Source organism: Urocitellus parryii, chromosome 11 (assembly GCF_045843805.1).
Source record: "Urocitellus parryii isolate mUroPar1 chromosome 11, mUroPar1.hap1, whole genome shotgun sequence".
Classification (NCBI taxonomy): domain Eukaryota; kingdom Metazoa; phylum Chordata; class Mammalia; order Rodentia; family Sciuridae; genus Urocitellus; species Urocitellus parryii.
In genome coordinates, this window is record NC_135541.1 from 119,492,419 (window position 1) to 119,512,625 (window position 20,207).

Below are 20,207 nucleotides of genomic sequence, written 5' to 3' on the forward strand. Positions count from 1 at the left end.
TTCCTGAGTCTCGCTTCGTGCAATGGCTTTTCTAGGACCTCGGTTTCCGGTTGTTCCCTGCCCTGACCGACTCCATCAGGCAGTTTCTCTCCTGGTGATGCCATCTGGTGTTGCCCAGGCAGTTTTCCCACGGGTGCCAGCTGAATGTGCTTCTGCCTCCTGCACTTTCGGCTGTTTACCCCGAGAGGACCCAGGTCTGGGTGTGTGCAGAAAGCCAGCTCCTGCTGCCAGCAAGCCACCCAGGAGCCCCTCTTCCCGGGTTGTCAAGGCTCCGATGAGACAGCTCTGCTCTCACGCTTGGCCCCAGGACGATGAGACAGTGACACCTCGTGGCCATTACTTAGAACTTCAGCTTTAACTTGAAGGTTTTTTGTTTTTAGTTTTTGTATTCACAATTGAACCCCAGGGCGCTTAACCACTAAGCCACATTCGCAGCCCTTTATTTTGAGACAGGATCTCACTGAATTGTTTAGTGTCTTGCTAAATGGCTGAGGCTGGCTTTGAACCTGAGATCCTCCTGCCTCTGGCACCTGCTGGGCTTGGGTTTTTCGAAGTGCAGTAGTTGTGTGGATTCACCTACATACTAAATCCTGTAGGCACATGTGTATATAAAGGATACACGCTCGTGTTTAAAAATTCAAACAGTTGATAAATACACACACTAGGAGTAAAGTTTCTCCTCCATATCTCTCCCTAAAATTCCACTTTTTATCATCCAGCCATTAGCATACAGTTATAACATGATAATGTATGTAAACTTTCAATTTATTCACTTTTGATGGTATTATTAACTACATGTGGGAAAGATAAATGACTTAGAACTTTTCTACCTTCCTGGTTTTATTCTGTAATATTACAAGGTTTTCCTAGTGGTTAGATTTATGTTTAAAAGTAGTGTACTTCTGGGGATTAAAATGGAGCAAATTATGTTCTATGCTTTTATAAATATGTCAAAATGCATGCTACGATTACATATAACTATAATGCACTATTACTAATAAAAAATTTAAAAGTAATGTACTTAAATCTCCTTCTTGATTACCATTGTTAGACAAGATCTATTGATTCTTCACTACACAAAACAAGAAAATTATTATACATAGACTTCTTTCCACTTTCTGTCTCCAGATTTCTGTCAATCATATGGCCACTTTCATATTGAGCATGTTTATGGTAATTAAGTATTTTGTGCTTGGGGTTGATTTGAAAAACTGAAAACCCTTAAATGGTATTTAAGACATTATGATTAAGTAAACACGATTCACTGAAGAACCAAGTACTGTGATTAGGCCCACAGAAAAGGAAATAAGATGCTGTGTAATTAAACCTTGGGCACTTGAAGGAGAATGTTTTATGAATGAAGGTCTCTTTTCTCCACTCCATCAATTATCCACAATTACCCCATACTTTAGTTTGCATCCAATCTGAACCACCTCTTTCTCACACTGTCTTGTTTTTCCCAGGGTCTCTAATTACTATTTTTCTTCTTATTAAAATCTCTATTAAAATTCGTATATCTTCATCTCATCACTTAGAATTGATCAACAATGGCTTAGGATCTTTACTTTGAGTGCCTGTTTGTATAGTTCCTGTAGTGGCAGTGGTTCACCTGAACACAACCTTTAGAGTCCCCTGATTTTCTGAGGACAACTTGCTGTCTAGGGCCGCTGTGTGGCTGTCACCTTGGAAGGTTTTTCACCCACATTTTTAGGGGTCTTGTGTATTTTCCTCTTAGGAATGTTATTTTATTTTGCTAAAGTTTAGATTTGCTAGAATGCATGCTCTGTCTGTATAACAGTGTGGCTAAGAGCCGGCCTCCTGGGGCTGAGGTTGTAGCTCAGTGGTAGAGAGCTTGCCTAGCACAGGTGAGGCACTAGGCTTGATCTCAGCACCTCATAAAGATAAATAAATAAATAAAGTTATAAAAAATATTTTTTTAAAAAGAGGGCTGACCTCTTGAGTTTGAAACCTAGCTTCACCCTTGATCTTTGACAAAAGTGTGAACTTAGCACCATGCCATCTGAAACATGGGCATAATGTCACTCTCTCAGGGATAATTTCAGGGATCTATTGAGATAATGCATACAGTATTGTAGGACAGAGACCAGTAAATGATCAAATAATATTGTGTTGGCTTTTGAGAGGAGTAAATTGGAGTGCTCCTTTGACCATGTTGAATTGGCAGCCAACACATGTTTCTGAAGTGGTTGCAAAGGCTACCTTGGCCACTGTCCCCACCATGCTTCCCTTGATGATCTCATGCTGTCTTTATGCCAGTGACTGACAGATGCATCCCCAGGCCTTTCTCCTGGACCTGGACTTAGGTGATGGACTGTCTGCTTGACAGCTCCACCTGCATGTCCCCTGTGCCTCTCCAGTGGAACTTGTTGAAAATGAACTCTGATCCTCTCTCCCGGATTTGTTCCACTCAGGCTGTTTAGCATGTTAGGATAGAATTTCCATCCTTCTAGAACAATAGGCCACAGAGAACTTCCCTTATCTACAACTGCTCCCCTACCTGCCTTCCTGCCCTGCCTTAAAAGAGTCCACCATCAGTGACCAACAAACTTCCTCCCTTTCTTTGTCCCTGCTACACCCTACAAAATTCAGACCCTGGGGTTGGGACTGTGGCTCAGTGGTAGAGTACTCACCTAGCATGCACCAGGCACTGGGTTTGATCCTTAGCTCACATAAATGTAAAATAAAGATAATATGTCCACCTAAAACTTAAGAATAAATATAAAAAAAAGAATTTTCATCCTTCTAGGGGCCCAGGTTAAATATTTTGGAGTCATGTTGATTCTTTTCTTTCTCATGTACTTGTCATCTCATCCACCAGGAAATTCCGGTTAAAATATGGCCGGTATCCCGCCATTGCTGACCACCATCACCGTTGTCATCTCATCTCAGCCATCATCATCTCCTGCTTGGATCTCATGGTGGTTTCCTGGCTGCTCTGTCTGCTTCCACTCTGTTGCTCTCTGCTGTCTGTCCTCAAACGCGTCAGGTGTGATCCTGTCTTATGGCTTGTGCCCTCTTCCCTGGGCGTCCGCCCTCCGAGGCCGCTGGCCATCTGCAATTATAAATAAGGCGAAGGTGTGAAGGGCTCAGCTGTATACATTGAGCACACAACCAGAGAACAGGCCAGCAGTGACCCTGAGGACAGAGGAGGTTCTGCCCCGCACTCCATTGCTCCCCTGGCCCAGTTGTTGGAAGAGGACTTTTGATGAATAAGTCCAGGGAGCAGGATCTTCTTAATGCAGATAGACTTCAGGGTGCAAAGAGGGCAACAGGAAGTGTAAAGACGTCCCCCTCCAGCATGCACTAAAGCTGCACCAGGGGTGTCCTTCAACTCTCACTTCCTGTGATTCCAGGCTTTGGGGTGCTCTGGGGCTGAGGATTCCAGCACAGGCTGAGTGCTGTCTCAAGGTCTCCTCTGATCATGAGCCATGAGAATTAAGTAGCTGGCCTCTGCCTGACCATTCCTCCTCTCAAAGCCCGAGTCTCAGTCCTGGGATCCCTGACCCTGCAGGTGGGAGGCAGCTGGGCTTCTCTCAGCACCTCCCCCACCCACTCCTTTATCCTGTTTTTGGTCAGGCGAGGTGACAGTTCCTTCACTGGGAGAGGGCACCCTGGGCACATGGAAAGAGGGAGAGGCACCTGCTCTCAGCCTCGTTCTCTCATTTCTCCCAACTCTCCCTCTCACTCGTCAATAGCCACAGAACCAACCTGCACAGAACTTTCTATGGGGTTTGCACTGTGGTTCAGAGCCTGGATGTGGTATTCAGGGTGTGGAGAAGGTGTGAATGAGAGCAGCCAGGGAGACTCGGGAGGGGGCTGGGTGTGGAGGAGACAGCCCTGAGAAGCCAGGAGCCTGAGCTCTCTCCCTTGCTCTCTTTCCATCCCTGCCCTTCATCTCTTGAACCGCCTGGTGCCAGGTAACCAGAGCTGCAGGACACGCCAGGGGCCCCACCCAAGGAACTGGCATTTATGGGAAAGCTCTCAGGGCCAACAACACGTTCTTTTGTCAACAAAACACCCGGGAGAGTGCTCTAGGGAAGTCACCCACCTCGTCTTTAATTCCCTGGACGGTGGTCAAATAACTCCCAAATCACAAAAGGTCATCTCTGAAATGCTGGGTATTCCCACACTTCCCGCCTCATGATCCCATTCCCTTCATGTTAAAAAGGATACCTGATTATTTCCTCTCATTTTCTTCCGAAGCATCTTTTTTTTTGGGGGGGGGGCAATTAAGCAGCTGCTTCACTATAATGATGGGGGAGGGACAAATAAAGTCAAACGGAAGCCGAAGTGAACTTTGTGATAAACACCAGCACCTCCCCACCTGCTTCTGTGAACATCTGCAGGTGTTTGCACAACCTCCTCTCCTTGCCTATGGAGTTCAGTCAGCAGCTGTTCTTATTTTCCTTGTATGACAGGTGAGGTAATCAGAGATGGGAGAGGGTAAAGAGCGAGTGGAACCAAAGCCAGACTTCCTGACTCCAAGTCTCAAGTTTTTCTACTTCTTCACAAATGCTTCTACCCCGATGGGACCCAGAAAACCCATCCAGGAACATCTGGTGAAGTAGCTAAGAGCAGGTGCTGGACATTGGTGCTGGACAGTCGTAGGTCCAACTTACTCAAATGTGGCCTTGGGTTGAACTAATTTCCTTAAGCCTCAGTTTCCTCATCTGTAAAATAGGACTGTGGCTTGTTGTGGAAAACATTATCTATGATTTACTCAGAAAACTTAGCATGATGTCTGATGTTTATCAATTTTTAAAAAATACCTAGTAGCTACTTTTAAGAGTTAGGCCTCTGTTGTATACGCTGCAATGACCTGAAGGTATCAGAGGAGGCCAGACTGTAAGGTTGGCTAGCTGGAGTAAAATTAAATTAGGAAACATTGTGTCAGAGGCGAAAGAGAAAGACGGACTTCCAGGAGGGACAAAAGACAAAACTGGCCTAATTTTGGAGTGGTTTTTAACCACAAAAGTGAGGGAAACGGAGCTCCTTACCTTTTTAATGAGCCCCCTCCCCAATGACCGCCCTCTTCCTATCAGAGTCCTGACCTGAATGAGAAACAAGCAAGAAAGACAGCAGAGTCCATAGAACACCTTGATGATCGGGATGGGCACTTCAAGGGTCAGCTTGATGGGGCCGTGGGGTGTCTCCAGTGAATCAAACATTGTGGGTGTTTCTGTGAAGACAAATCCAGGTGAAATTAATGTAGGGATCCATAGACGAAATCCAGTGATTGCCCTCTGTGATGTGAGTGGCCCATGCCATCTGCGGAAGGTCTCAGTAGAACAAAGGACTGACCTCCTTCGAGTAAGGGGACTGACCCCTCCTGCCCAGTGCCGGCTTCAGACGCAAACTGGAAACGGCTCCTCTTGGCTCTGCAGCTTGATGGCCTTGGAACGGGGATCACACATGGGCTGCCTGGTCTCTAGTTTTCTGACTGTGGATCTCGGGGCTTGTCAATCAAAAGACCTAATCAAAAGGCCTACTCACTTCTAATGGATAGACCCTCTGTGGTTCTGCTTCTCTGGAGAACCCTGGTGGAGGTGGTGGGTAACAAAGCTGAACTCTGAGAGCTAAACGGGCCCGCTCAGTGCCTGCTCTCCAGGGTAAAACTTGAGATAGCCCGCTCCAGGGAAGGTGTCCCCCGAGGGAGGTGCCACCTGAGGGAGGTGCCACCTGAGTGAAAGTCCATCTGAGAGAAGGGTCTCTAGGGAGCTGGGGAGTGGTAAGAAGATTTTAAAGGAAAACTTCTACATTCCCCATCTTTTGGTTCTTTTGACCACGGGTACATACTACCCAGTGAGCCTGTGGCCAACCAGGGCTGTGGTGGGCAGGAGACTCTGTACTGCTTCTCTGTCATGGAGACCTCCCGAGGCCACTGCCAGGCAGGGGAGAGTTTGTTCCTTGAGAACTCTGATATGGGTTAAAACAGAGAGTCAACTCGTGACAGGCCACCCAGGTCACCCCATACTCATGGCCAGAGTTTTCCCTTTGTCGTATCATCCATTCCCAAATATTTCACCAATATTTCCTAACAGTCTATCAGGGATTCTGCAACGAGATCCAGTCATTGATCATAACTCCAATCATAACTCACAATACCAAGGTACTCTGAAATAAACCTCATTCCATCATGCAATTCCCCAGGGAAGAATTGCATTTCCAAGATTAAATTCCCAAGGACATTAAAGTAAAATATTTTAAATAAAATAAACACACACACACACAAAAACTCCAGTTATTGTCCTCAGTGTCTTGTTTGGTTCTGTCTTGGCCTGGAAGCCCCTAACTGCCCAGGCCGGGGTGGGGGTGTTCTTTCCACACTCTCAGTGGACAGGGAGGGTGAAGTTCTACCAGCACCTCAGAGACTCCTAATTCAAAGCCTAGTGTCTGATGTTCTCCATTCTTCAACATCTAACATTTTATTTTAGAAAATTTGAAATCTCTCCAAAATTGAAAGAATAGCTACCAGTGTGCCCTCTCTGTATTGACCAATTAGTGACTTTTTTTAGGGTCACATTTGCTTTTTCTTACTTTCTCTCACCCCCCTATACACACACACGTTCATGCACACACGCGAACACACACACTTAAAAAATTTTTATGTATACCACATTTTTTAATCCATTCATCTATTTAGGGATACCTAGGTAATTATGGCATTTTCCAGAAAATGGTTGGAGTTGGAGAATATCATGTAAAGCAAAGTAAGCCAATCCCACAAAACCAAAGTCTGAATGTTTTCTCTAATATGTGGATGCTAATTCACAATAAGGTGGAGGCACTAGGGAAGAATAGCATTATGTTAAATTAGGTAGAGGGAAGTGATGGGAGGGGAGGGAGGGGATGTGGGGATAGGAAAGACAGTAAAATGAAACAGACATTATTACTGTATGGACATGTGTTTACATGACCAATATGATTCTGCAACATGTACACTCAGAAAAATGAGAAGTTATATCCCATCTATGTATGATATATCAAAGTGCATAAATGTATTCATGTGTAACTAATAAAAACAAATTTTAAAATTTTTTAAAAAATTCTATGGGACCACTTGAAAGTATTTAAAATATTATCAAAAGTGTTTTGAAAGTAATATGGGATTATTGACTCAATAGTACCAATATTACATAGTCCATATTTAATTTTCCTTAATTGTTGCAAAAAAATTTCTTCAGTGGCTTTTTCCCCCTTGGATCCAGATCCAGTGAAGGTTCGTATTTTGTTGCCAGATCTCTTTAGGCTCCCCGAGTCTCAGTGCCTTTTTGTTTCCATCTTTCATGACATTGACAGTTTTGAGATATCTTCGAGGGGCAGGTCTTGGATTTGTTTCCTCTCAAACAATGATCCCAAGAAAATCACATCATCAGAGTCTCATACGTGGCATTGCCAGAGACTTGAATCAGGAAGGGTGAATGGAAAAGATCTCTTTAACGTTAGTCTGATTAGAAGGACATTGATCTGGAGTCTGTGCCCCATAACTTTAACCCGAGTGGTAGAAATCTTCCAGCAAGTTTGTTTTGCCCTGTGCACTTATCATTTTGGAGACAGGGAGTGGAAATCCACAGAGGAGGTACCTTTCTTTCCTAATGAGGGATTTTTTAATTTCCTCTCTGGAGCCTGGTGCAAAAGTCTTCTCAGCACTGTATTGGGTGTGAGCTATTTGGTGACAAGATCTCTAGAAGAGATGGTGAACAGATAAGTTTTTAGTCTTGAACTGCCCTTGTTCTATCCTCTCTGGGTTTTCATTTAGACCTAAGAACCCTGCCCTTTTGGAAAAAATTTCTCCTGCTCCACCTTTATGGCAAACTACATTTCTGCAATCAAGACAATCGTCTCTGCTTTGTGCTCTACAAGGCGCAGGCCTGTGACATGATGGAGCCTTTGGAAAGGCTCAGCTTGGGTTGGGTTGGCAGAGCTGGCCCTGCTGATCCAGGCCAGGCCCTTGCACCAGAAAGCTTGAACACCATGTGGCACACATGGAACTCATCTGTATTACATTGAAAGCAGGAACTACTGCTCTGAATTCCAACAGGTCAAAGACTTTAATGACAAAATTTTTTTAAATTGTTGAACCTTTGCAACAGCCTTGACTGTTTAGGGAAGCAACATCTGTTTAAGAAGTGGGCGTCTTTTCAAGACTCTTGGCTCTGCCAAGGCGTTTTCCATCTGCTCCCACTTTCTGTGGCTGCATATCTGGTTGTGACTGCTGGGCTCCATGTGACTGCGGCCTGGCAGTAGCTCTGTGGCTCGAAGCTGCTGTTTTAGCTCCTGATCCCTAGAAAATAGCATGAAGCAGAAGTTCATGTGTTAACCACATGATGGATGAGCCTAATCCCAGGGAGCAGGAATGAGAGAATGGGAGAGTCTGGGAAGTAAGGAGAACACATTTAAGGGTGTGTCTTCCCAACTTGGTCACAGTTATGCCACAAGTTGATTACTTGGTCTCAGAATGTTTCCATATCAAGTTTTTGCATCTTTGAGCAGTGCATTTGGTGAATGGTAAAGGAGAGAAATCCATCCACTGGCTCTACTATCCCATTATCAAGATCAACCTCCAGCAGGTGGCCCAGAGTGGAGGTTGGGGCACATAGTATACATGAGGGAAGTGCCATTGGGTCATGCTGCACATGCCAAGAGAAACTGGGATCCTTGCCTGGCAGATGCAGCATCCTGAGTACACAGTAGCAGAACTAGTGAGACCTGTGGCTACAGTGACTCCAGCCTGAGCAGTCCAGCACCCCTGCCCAGCATTGCTTAATGGTCAGTGTGTGCATTCTAAAAGCACCAAAGCCCTAGGACAAAGTCTTAGTGACCTGCCAAAACACAGTGCAGCCAGAGCCTCAGAGGTCTTCAGTAGCCAAAATCAAATTCAGCTCCAGATGACAGTTCCAAATAAATTATTGCAAATAACCATGGTAAAAACCCAACGTGGCCTACGCCAGGTAAATACCACTGATGCATAAAGCATCCACCATGGCCGTAGCAGAAACGTCTATCCTTCCTGTGCATTTGCTCTTCTGAAGTCTCCTCTGTTTCTTAAGGTTTGAAACCTTGCAGGCACCTATCTGTGGAGGTGGGTCCTTTCAACATTTTTTTTTTGGGGGGGGGGCGGTGTCCAGGGATCTGACCCAGGGCCTCACTTATGCTAGGCAAGCACTCTACCACTGAGCTATGTCTGCAGCCAGAAGTGGGTCCTTTGGAACTTAGGACAGAGGACAACACAAACTCCTGTGAGATGCCCTTGGCCATGACACAGCGGGAGACAGACTGGCCGGTCCACACATGCCCACACTCTCTTTCCAGACTCTTCAGGGAGCTAAGTAGCTGCTGCTTATCGGGGGAGTAAGGCAGAGAGGGACCAGGGGTATGGTGTAAGGGGCTCCCTCCCCACAGCAGGGTGGGGACATCAGGAGTGGTGAGAAATGCTTCTCCCTCAGACACCCAAACTCCAGGGCACTCGTGTCAAGATCTCCTGAAAGCTCAGTGGGCAGGGCTCGGGGGCACGCCAGGAGAGGCCTCTGGATTCCTGAGCTGAGTGCTGAAGGACCCTCTTCATTTCTCTGAGCCGTTATCCAGGAGTCTTGCCTTCCCTGGCTGGGTCAGGAGGGCAGGTGCCCAGCACCCTCACTGGGTCACCATCTCCTTAATGAACCCTACACATCACTGATGAGGATGCCTGAGGATCTGGAAGTGCCGAGGGTGGGTGTGCCCTTTGTTGGTCCCGTGGGTGTGTCTAGAAGCTCCTCTTCAGAACATGGTGGGTAACTGTCAACTGCGGACCTCAGCCTTGGGGCCACGGGAGTTATTCTGAGAAAACAGGCAAAGTCCCATTCTATACACTTATCCACTAAGAGCTGAGCATCTGACTGACCAAGTCCTGTACTGTGGGCTGTGGTGATGTGAGAATTGAGGTGGGTCTCTCTCTGTCTGTCTCTCTCTCTCTGTGCCTGTCTCTCTCTTTCTCTCTTGTAAGGATGATAAGAAAAATAGATGCAAAAAAAAGTTATAGAGACCCAGAGGAAGAAAGTGAAGCTTCCCTGAGAGGGGAATTAGGTCTTGCAGGACAAGTGACTTCCACAGATAAGACAAAGAGGGAACCGTTACTGGAATAGATGTGGAAAGGTATGGCCACTTGAAATCAGGTGTGTGTGTGTGTGTGTGTGTGTGTGTGTGTGTGTGTGTCAGGAGCGTGGGGTGCCTGTTCCTGTGGTGGTGGGGAAGGATTGGAGATGAAGCTGGAAGTTTGGGTTGGAATTAAACTGCAAGAGCCTTGTGCCCACAGGAAAGAGTGAGCTGTCTGGAAAACAAGGGGATCCCAGCAGAGGGATCAACAGGCTGGACAGTTCATCCTGCTGATCCTACTGGGAATGAATGGGGGTGGAAGAGTCTGGAGTAGGGATACCAGTCTCAGGTGACTGCAATAGTCCTCATGGTTGACAAGAGCCGGTACCAGGGCAGGGGCCGAGGGAACACGATTTATGAGATACATAAGACAGACAGCAGAATGGATTGGACTGGGTGACCAATTCAGGGTAGAGAGCCAGAGACAGCTGTGTGTCTCCTGGCTGGGGTGACTGGGACAGAGGTGTGGCTTCAGCTAAAAAGAAGCAGATGAAAGGGGACAAAGGAAGGGAGGGGAGGGAAGGAGTAAGGAGAGAGAGAAAAAAAATTTGTGGTTCACCCGATTGTTTGTTTTTTCTTGAGTTTCAGATACCTGCAGGCAATGCTGGTTTTGTTAAAAACAGTTAAAAAGTCCACTCCAGACTGACAGGTTGGTCTGATGGAAATTATTTTATTGGTATCCCCAAACATTCTGAGATCTGAGGACATGAATTGCATTCCCCTGGAATAAGAGTTAATCAGTAAAGATATAATTAAATTTGTGGAGGTGATGTGCAGCATTCATTGGGAGACTTACCCAACATTCAATTTGACAATGATTTATTGAAAGCCAGCCGTATGCCAGGCACCATGCTGGGCTCTGTGTGTACATCAACTGGAGTTGTGCTTTGCTTTTATGGCCTCTCGAAGTTGTTGGAGAACCAGAAATGCCCCCAGCCCCATGTTTCTGCAACAGAAGAGAGATGTGGAGGAAAGAATATGGTCTTGGGGGTTGGGAGCCCTGGGTTTACTTTAGTTTGGGCTTTGCTACTACCTGGCTATGTGGTCATCATCATCTGGTTTCTTCCCAATTCTCTGGTTCTCAATTTCTAGCAGCAAATTTAGGGTTGTCCTAACCAACTTTCAGTTCTCTCCCCACATTGACAATGGTAATTATAAATCTGTCAAAGTGCCACAGGTGCCCAAAGGAGAGACGGTGGGTGGATCCTGGTGGGGCTTAGGGAAAGGGCAGAATTACAGTAGATGGAGACGATGGGAAAGGCCTTTCAGGAGAAGGAATTGCAGAAGGGCTGAGCTAGGAAATGGAGAAGAGCACCTCCCATCTAGGGGCAGGGTCTGGAGGGCATGTTGATGCATAGGGTGTTCATTCACTCTTCACGGGAAAGTGTGGGGAAACACAGATGGCGGCAGCCACCTTCCCCCACCCAGGGTGGCTGATAAAACCTAATTTCTGTATGCCACAGCAGCTGGCGGTGCTCTGGCTGAAGGACAGCTTCAGGAACAGTGTGATCTGTGTGCAAGCCCCCCGAGGAGTTACATGGAGGGCAGCCAGGCCTCCTGCACCTCAGCTCTCAGTACGGTTCCTGGACCTGTGGCATCAGCGTCACCTGGAAGTTTGTTACAAATGGAGAATCTCAGGCTCCACCCAGCCTCACGGAGCCAGGATCTGCAATTTCATAAGATCCTCAGGTATTCTGGAGGCACATTAAAGTCTGAGAAACCCTCTTTCTTGATAAGCCAAATTCCTCACCCCAGCTGCTTCTCTTTATTTCTTGCTCAGAGGAAACAGAAGTACCTCCTGAATTTTCTCAGAAGCATGCTGAAGCTGGATCAGATGCCAGTTTGATTACCCATAGTTTCTTCTTCATTCATTCAGTCAAATGGTAATTTGCATATATTCCAATATGCATTCTAGCCGTGTCCTTGGGCATCCTGGGCTTGATTTTTATGGCATTACTTCTGGAAGGTTGGGGAAGACCTGGGAACCGGAGTGCAAAATCCACTCACTTGGATGAATAGATGTTGGCACAGGCGCAGGAGAGAAGTTAGACTCAAGTCAGGTGACCTTGGAGATTCACACAGGTTGAAAAGCATAAAGTGCAGTCCACTAGAAGGACATCCATATGGCGTCCATCATCCTTGGGGCGTGTGCTTCCCATCTGGCAGGCTTCTGCAGTCGTCCCAGGAGGCTGATAGCAATTGAGAAGTGTACCCACGCCGGCAGGACCTCCCTGCTGGAATTAAGGACTGTCAGGACCCTAGAAAAGAAAGATAAAAACAACAGCAAATGTAGCAGAAGGCAAGAAATAATTAAAATCAGAGTGGAAATCAACAAAGTTGAAACAAAAAAAACTATTGAAAAAATTGACAAAACTAAAAGTTGGTTCTTCGAAAAAATAAATAAGATCGACAGACCCTTAGCCATGCTAACGAAGAGAAGAAGAGAGAGAACTCAAATTACTAACATACAGGATGAAAAAGGCAATATCAAAACAGATGCTACAGAAATACAGAAGACAATTAGAAAATATTTTGAAACCCTATATTCCAATAAAATAGAAGACAGTGAAGACATCGATAAATTTCTTAAGTCATATGATTTTCCCAGACTGAGTCAGGAGGATACACACAATTTGAACAGACCAATAACAATGGAGGAAATAGAAGAAGCAATCAAAAGACTACCAACCAAGAAAAGCCCAGGACCGGATGGGTATACAGCAGAGTTTTACAAAACATTTAAAGAAGAATTAATACCAATACTTTTCAAGTTATTTCAGGAAATAGAAAAAGAGGGAGCTCTTCAAAATTCATTCTATGAGGTCAACATCACCCTGATATTGAAACCAGAAAAAAAGACACCTCAAAGAAAGAAAACTACAGACCAATATCTCTAATGAACCTAGATGCAAAAATCCTCAATAAAATTCTGGCGAATCAGATACAAAAACACATCAAAAAAATCGTGCACCATGATCAAGTAGGATTCATCCCTGGGATGCAAGGAAATTCAATATACGGAAATCAATAAATGTTATTCACCACATCAATAGACTTAAAGATAAGAACCATATGATCATCTCGATAGATGCAGAAAAAGCATTCAACAAAGTACAGCATCCCTTTATGTTCAAAACATTAGAAAAACTAGGGATAACAGGAACTTACCTCAACATTGTAAAAGCTATCTATGCTAAGCCTCAGGCTAGCATCATTCTGAATGGACAAAAAATGAAGGCATTCCCTCTAAAATCTGGAACAAGACAGGGATGCCCTCTCTCACCACTTCTATTCAATATAGTTCTCGAAACACTGGCCAGAGCAATTAGACAGATGAAAGAAATTAAAGGCATAAAAATAGGAAAAGAAGAACCTAAATTATCACTATTTGCAGAACACATGATTCTATACTTGTAAGACCCAAAAGGGTCTACAAAGAAACTACTAGAACTAATAAATGAATTTAGCAAAGTGGCAGGATATAAAATCAACACACATAAATCAAAGGCATTTCTGTATATCAGCGACAAAACTTCTGAAATGGAAATGAGGAAAAACACCCTATTCACAATATCCTTAAAAAAATAAAATACTTGGGAATCAACCTAACAAAAGAGGTGAAAGATTTATACAATGAAAACTACAGAACCCTAAAGAGAGAAATAGAAAAAGATCTTAGAAGATGGAAAAATATGCCCTGTTCATGGATAGGCAGAACCAACATCATCAAAATGGCGATATTACCTAAAGTTCTCTATAGGTTTAATGCAATGCCAATCAAAATCCCAATGGCATTTCTTGTAGAAATAGATAAAGCAATCATTCTCCATTGAGGGAGAAATGTAATAGGGTCTGGTCATATCCCATTCCATTGGACACTGCAGATCTAAGTTGGGAATTATATGATGTTGATTTGATGCAGTGAGAAGGAAATTGCAGATACTCTGGATGCACTGGCACAACACAGAAGTATCAGGAAATGGAAGATAAATCTCTTGGAAGTTAGTGGACCTGAGGTGTTGGTACAGTTCTAGGAGTCAGATCATTTGGGGACTATCAGCACATTACCTCAAAGACAAAAAATTTTGCTTTACCTTAAATGCACTGTTTTGAACAAAGAGTCACCAGGCCTTGTAGTATTTTCTGCATTTGGAGACAATATTCATCTCAGTTGGGTGTACTGTATCAGCACATTCACCGAGGTACACATATGGCAATCAACTGTATTTATTTATTTATTATTAAATTTGTTTATTTATTTTATAGTAGAATTCGTTTTGACATAATGTATACAAATGGAGCACAACTTCTTATTCTGTAAGTGTGGTACCTTCACCTTATGAATGTAGCCCTCATTGCTCTAAGGCTTATTTTTTTTAAATGTTTATTTTTTAGAAGTAGTTGAACACAATACTTTTATGTGGTGCTGAGGATCAAACCTAGGGCCTCGCACATGCTAGGTGAGCGCTCTACCACTGAGCAACAATCCCAGCCCCTAAGGCTTATATTTTTACAAAATGTTTTTTCTCTTCTCCCCTCTCCCCTCCCTAACCAGATTAGGGAGACAGTGTTACCTTTTCTTCCCCTAGTTTAATGCCCTTGAACACACCCACTACAGGAAGGAGATGCCTGCTGAGGATCTGGGAAGTGAATATCTCCCAAATTAAAATGTGAATCCTAACAGCCATCAAGGCACCCTGGGGTCCCCCTACCAGAGCACACCTGGAATGTAACCCTTGAAGTTTCTTTAAACCCCCCCCATCCTCAAACCATGTCTTCATAATTAAATTGGCATTGATTGGCATTGGGGACAGGGACCAATTCCTCTGGCTGTACATGATGTAGAGTCACTCCAGTAGTGCAATCAAACATGTATATAGGTTAATAATATCTGCCTCATTCTACTGTCCTTCCCATCCCCACAACCCCACCCCTCCCCTCGCTCCCCTCTAAACAAACCAAAGATCCTTCTTTCTTCCCTATCCCTTCACCCTTCTACAGATCAGCATCCGCTTATCAGAGAAAACATTTGGCTTTTGGTTTTGGAGGGTTGGCTTATTTCACCTAGCATGATATTCTCTAGTTTCATCCATTTACCTGCAATGCCATAATTTCATTCTTCTCTAAGACTGAATAATATTCCATTGTGTACAAGTACTACATTTTCTTTATCCATTCCCCTGTTTAAGGGCATCTAGTTTGGTTCCACAGTTTAGCTATTGTGCATTGAGCTACTATAAACATTGATGTGGCTGTGTCACTGTAGTATGCCGATTTTCAGTCCTTTGGGTATAAATTGTGGGGTGGGATAATTGGGTCACATGGTGGATCCATTCCAAGTTTTCTGAGGAATCTCCATACTGCTTTCCAGAGTGGTTGCACCATTTTGCAGTCCCACCAGCAATGTATAAGTGTGCCTTTTCCCCCACATCCTTGCCAATATTTATTGTCACTTGTGTTGGGAAAAGTATAACAGCAGCCGCACCCCAGGAAAAAAAAAAAACATAGCGCCTAAGGACCTTCTCTTCCTACTTTCCCCTTTTTTCACTGGGGGTGTGAACTCTCCCGCAGGAGCCAATGTTTCAAATCTTGCTGGCAGGGAACCTTAGCCCCAATAAAAACTTATTCCTGGGCTCTGGAACTGATATCTGGAAGAACTTGCCAATAAATGGGTGGCCCGCCATTTATCTAAGTCCTGGCATCTCTCCTTAGATCTATATAAGCACACAGCCTTTTGCAATAAAGTGGAACTCTCCCCAGCAAATTGTCTTGCGTGGAGGCTTCTTTCAACATGTGTTCTTGATAATTGTCATTCTGACTGTAATGAGATGGAATCTCAATGTAGTATTAATTTGCATTTTTTTAATTAATAAAGATGTTAAACATTTTTTCATATATTTGTTGACCAAACGTATTTCTTCTGTGAAGTGTCTGTTCAGTTCCTTTGCTCATTTATAGATTGGGTTATTTGTGGTTTAGATGTTAAGTTTTTTGAGTTCTTTATATATCCTGGAGATTAGTGCTTTATTTGTGGTGAGTGTGGTAAAGAGTGTGTAGGCTGCCTCATCATGTTACTGATTCTTTTCTTTGCTGAGAAGAAGCTTTTTAGTTTGAATCCATTCCATTTGTAGATTCTTTTTTCTTTTTTCTGGGGTTTGGAGGAGGTGTACCAGGAATTGTACTCAGGGGCATTTGACCACTGAGCCACATCCCTAGCCCTATTTTGTATTTTATTTAAAGACAGGGTCGCATTGAGTTGCTTAGTGCCTTGCTTTTGCTGAGGCTGGCTTTGAACTTGCGATCCTCCTATTTCAATCTCCCCAGCTGCTGCAATTACAGGTGTGTGCTACCATGCCCAGCTTCCATTCATTGATTCTTGATTTTACTTCTTGTGCTTTAGGAGTCTTGTTAAGGAAGTCAGGTCCTAAGCCAACATGATGAAGATTTGGGCCTACTTTTTCTTCTTTTAGTGCAGAATGTCTCTCTGTTCTAGTGTCTAAGTCATTGATCTACTTTGAATTGATTTTTTAAATTTTTTTTTTCTAGTAGTAGATGGACACAACACCTTTATTTTATTTATTTTTTTCTTATGTGGTGCTGAGGATCAAACACACTACCTCACGTGTGCTAGACAAGCGCTATACCACTGAGCTACAGCCCCAGCCCCACTTTGAGTTGATTTTTATGCAGGGCAAGAGATAGAGGTTTAATTTCATTTTGCTATAGGTGGATTTCCAGTTTCCCCAGCACCATTTGTTGAATAGGTTATCTTTTCCCCAATGTATGTTTTTGGTGCCTTTGTCTAGTATGGAATAACTGTAATTATGTGGGTTTGTCTCTGTGTCTTCTATTTTGTACCATTGGTCTACATGTCTTTTTTGGTGCTAATACCATGGTGTTTTTGTTACCATTGCTTTGTAGTATAGTTTAAGGTCTGGTATTGTGACGCCTCCTGCTTCACTCTTGATAAGGACTGCCTTTGATTCTGGGTCTCTTGTTTTTCAGAATGAATTTCATGAGGCAATCAACCTAAAAAGCCTCAAAACAAGAGAAGATTCTCCTTCTAATGTGCTGCAATATACCCTTATGGTCCTGCAGAACTAAAGGTGTTTGAAGTGACCTTGAGCTCTCTGGTTACTATTTGGAGCTATGGCAGACTGTGATAGAAAAAGACACACTGATGTTCCTTGAACATTGAGCAGAACCATGTCTTCTTTGGAAAATAACACATTTCACATAGTTTTAGATTTGCTATTGTTCTTATCTGGATAATTTGTAATTCATAAAACCATGTGATCAGGCATATCTGAGAGCATTTATTTACCAAGTGGAAGTCTCTCTCTCTCTCTCTCTTTCTCTCTCTCTCTCTCTCTCTCACACACACACACACACACACACACACACATGCATACACACACACACACACACACAGAAGCAGGTTCAAGCAGGACTTGAAAACATAAATCACATAAGCAGTTTGCTTAGAATAGCAATGCTCCTACTCCTGCTGCCAAAACCATCTCTATAATTGGAACCCAGAGCAAGATAACCAATGGAGATCCATAAGTCCCACGTCTACTTATTGAAAATCCACACATCATTATTACCTGTTAAATAAAACATGTTCAGTTCTCTTATTTGAAATACTCTCCTGTGAGCATACATGAATGACTAAATTCTAAGAATAACCCATGAAACTATTAAGTGCAAATTGTTTTTCCAAAGGAACCACAATTCCTTAAGAAACTAGGAGCTTTCCAGGAAGGAGAATGGAGGTAATACTAGGCCTCCAACCTGCTTTGGTTGATGAAACAGCTGGCCAAAGTCTGGAAGTTACTGCAGTGGGGTCAACTACCAGGCAGCCTTAGAACTCTGCTGAAGGAGACCCGTCACCTTAAACCACAGATGCATCATCCTCTGCAGTCAACACCTGGCAGGATTCTCCCTGGTGATGTTGATAAACAGACTCCCAGTTGAGTTTCTGACCACACATCAAACAAAAGGTGTTGAGATTAGAGGAATTTGTCCCCTAAGACACCAGAGGTGATGGGGGGATTGTTAGCCTGCCCACGGCATTATGGGAGAATCTGTAATGAAATCTGACAGCAGATGCCTGGACTTCAACAGAGCAGGCTCCAAATTATTGTTCTTGGTGAAGCTACTTGTGAGGGATGAAGATACAGTGGACTATTTGTCAAAAAAGACCAAACAATAATCCCTAAATCATCTCTGATTTAGGGATCTGGAGGGATCAGGTCTGCTGAATCCCTAAAGTTAGACTTCTGCCAAGTAATATAATGGGTAGGGAGAAAAGAGCTGTTCCTATATCAACCACAGAAGCAGCTTCAGAACAAAACTCTAAGAGCTACTGATATACAATGTCCACTAATTAGCCTTCATGTATTAAGTGGGGGCAAGGAATTCACATGCAAGAGCACGCTGCCCTTAATACTTAGCAGTTCTAGTGCATTTGCCGTAGATTTTGGTAAATCAAAGCTTTTCCTGGATCACAGGAGTCAGAAAATGTGTGTGCTTGTGTCCATTAAGACAAGAAAAGGTATCATGTAGCAAACTGCAGGTGAAGGCAACTCCCACCCTAGGAGTTCAGAATTTTAAAGCCAGGACTTGAGGGGAGTGCTAGAGTGGGGAGAAGTTTGTCAGTCAGCCTTCAATCACTGTGACAAAAGGGATTCCACTTAAAAGGAGGAAAGGTTTGTTTCAGCTCATGGTTTCAGTTGGTCACATGGCCCTGTTGCTTTGGGCCTGTGTGGGATAATACATCATGGCAGAAGCACATCATGAGGAAGGTCTATTTACAATCATAGCAGCAGGGAAGCCAAGAGAGAGGTGGGGTGGGGGAAGGGACTGGATTCTCAGTATCTTCTTTAAGGCATGACCTCAGTGACCTTCCTTCCTTCCATTAGTGTTATGGTTTGGATGTGAGGTGTCCCCTAAAATTTCAGAGGAGATGAGACAATTAGGGGTGTGGCTTTGGGTACATATATGTATCTGGCAAGTGGACTCTCTCTGCTTCCTGATCACCATGGGAGCTGCTTCCCTCTGCCACACTTTTCCACCATGATGTTCAGCCTCCCTGGAGGAATGGTGCTAGATTTCTAAGAATCGAGACCTCTGAATCTGTGAGCCCTCAAATAAACTTTTCTTCCTCTACAGTTTTTCTGGTTGGGTTTTAAGTCACAGCAGTAAATTAGCTAAAACATTTAGATTTTACTCTCCAAGGGTTCCACCAGCTCCCAAAGCACCACAGGCTGGGACCAATCCTTCAACACAGGGCCCTTGAGGGACTTTCAAGATCCAAACTATAACAAATACTTTAGTGGATATATTATTCTGCTCCACTTGTAAGGGGAAAGAGCCCTGAAATCACAGAATGGTCCCTGATTTTGAAGAGGGAGAACCCATGGCATAAGATGGGGTCTAAATCCAAATCTTTCCAGTTCTCAGTAAACACTAGTTGTACTTTTCTGAACCGGAATCCCCAGTACTTTCTAATCATGAGGGGGATCCCTGCCTGGATAGTTTGCATGGAGAGCCAGATTTAATCAGCTGTGTACCCCCAAGGAGAGGGTAAGAGATGCAAAAGACTGTAAAGTTACAAACCACTATGTGTGCCCCAGGGAAGAGTTCAGTCCCCAGCATTGGGAAAAGGAGGATGTGTGACATCACCTAGGACAGGCGGTCCCAGTGTCTTCCCCTTTCCCACCCCTGGGGAGAGAATTTGAGAGAATATGATAGAAGGTACAAATATGTTTCTGAGACAATACAATCAGATGGAGAATGCATTTTTTTTCACCTAAAATTTCCAAGGAAGATGAGGAAGGCCAAGAAACATGAGAAAAATAGAGGATAAGCCATTGCTCCATGGGGAGGCTGCTCTGTCCCTTGGGGGGACCATGCAGGGTGGGTAGGGTCACTGGGAAGGACAAGTTGGTTTTGAAGGGAGACAGTGACAGGGGATGACAATGGGAAGATGGGAGCGCTGGCTGATGGTGCTTGCCCAGCATGCATGAGGCCTGGGATTATTCCCAGCAGAA